This window comes from Ranitomeya imitator, chromosome 9 (genome assembly GCF_032444005.1).
Source record: "Ranitomeya imitator isolate aRanImi1 chromosome 9, aRanImi1.pri, whole genome shotgun sequence".
Taxonomy (NCBI): domain Eukaryota; kingdom Metazoa; phylum Chordata; class Amphibia; order Anura; family Dendrobatidae; genus Ranitomeya; species Ranitomeya imitator.
The window spans coordinates 67,194,072-67,195,937 of record NC_091290.1 but is presented as its reverse complement, the minus strand read 5'-3'; positions in this window follow the sequence as shown (position 1 = coordinate 67,195,937).

Sequence of the window (1,866 nt, the reverse complement as noted above, 5' to 3'; positions counted from 1 at the left end):
GGTAGGGTTAGGGTTAGGGGTAGGGTTAGGGGTAGGGTTAGGGTTAGGGTTAGGGGTAGGGTTAGGGGTAGGGTTAGGGTTAGGGTTAGGGGTAGGGTTAGGGCTAGGGTTAGGGCTAGGGTTAGGGTTAGGGTTAGGAATGTGCACACGTATTCTGGTCCTCTGCGGATTTTTCCGCTGCGGATTTGATAAATCCGCAGTGCTAAACCGCTGCGGATTTATGGCGGATTTACCGCGTTTTTTTCTGCGCATTTCACTGCGGTTTTACAATTGCGATTTTCTATTGGAGCAGTTGTAAAACCGCTGCGGAATCCGCACAAAGAAGTGACATGCTGTGGAATGTAAACCGCTGCGTTTCCGTGCAGTTTTTCCGCAGCATGTGTACAGCGATTTTTGTTTCCCATAGGTTTACATTGAACTGTACACTCATGGGAAACTGCTGCGGATCCGCAGCGTTTTCCGCAGCGTGTGCACATACCTTTAGAATTAGGCTATGTGCACACGGTGCTGATTTGGCTGCGGATTCGCAGCAGTGTTCCATCAGGTTTACAGTACCATGTATGTAAACATATGAAAAACCAAATCCGCTGTGCCCATGGTGCGGAAAATACCGCGCGGGAACGCTGCGTTGTATTTTCCGCAGCATGTCAATTCTTTGTGCGGATTCCGCAGCGTTTTACACCTGTTCCTCAATAGGAATCCGCAGGTGAAATCCGCACAAAAAACACTGGAAATCCGCGGAAAATCCGCAGGTAAAACACAGTGCCTTTTACCCGCAGATTTTTCAAAAATGGTGCGGAAATATCTCACACGAATCCGCAACGTGGGCACATAGCCTTAGGGTTAGGGTTGGAATTAGGGTTGTGGTTAGGGTTGTGATTAGGGTTATGGCTACAGTTGGGATTAGGGTTAGGGGTGTGTTGGGGTTAGTGTTGGAGTTAGAATTGAGGGGTTACCACTGTTTACGCACATCAGGGGTCTCCAAACGCAACATGGCGCCACCATTGATTCCAGCCAATCTCGTATTCAAAAAGTCAAATGGTGCTCCCTCACTTCCGAGCCCTGACGTGTGCCCAAACAGTGGTTTACCCCCACATATGGGGTACCAGCATACTCAGGACAAACTGCGCAACAATTACTGGGGTCCAATTTCTCCTGTTACCCTTGTGAATCTAAAAAAATGCTTGCTAAAACATAATTTTTGAGGAAAGAAAAATGATTTTTTATTTTCACGGCTCTGCGTTGTAAACGTCTGTGAAGCACTTGGGGGTTCAAAGTGCTCACCACATATCTAGATAAGTTCCTTGGGGGGTCTAGTTTCTAAAATGGGGTCACTTGTGGGGGGTTTCTACTGTTTAGGCACACCAGGGGCTCTGCAAACGCAACGTGACACCCGCAGACCATTCCATCAAAGTCTGCATTTCAAAAGTCACTACTTCCCTTCTGAACCCCGACGTGTGCCCAAACAGTGGTTTACCCCCACATATGGGGTATCAGCGTACTCAGGAGAAACTGGACAACAACTTTTGGGGTCCAATTTCTCCTGTAACCCTTGGGAAAATAAAAAATTCTGGGCTAAATAATTATTTTTGAGGAAAGAAAACGTATTTATTATTTTCACGGCTCTGCATTATAAACTTCTATGAAGCACTTGGGGGTTCAAAGTGCTCACCACACATCTAGATAAGTTCCTTTCAGGGTCTAGTTTCCAAAATGGGGTCACTTGTGGGGGGTTTCTACTGTTTAGGCACATCAGGGGCTCTGCAAACGCAACGTGACGCCCGCAGAGCATTCCATCAAAGTCTGCATTTCAAAACGTCACTACTTCAATTCCAAGCCCCGGCATGTGCCCAAACAGTAGTTTAC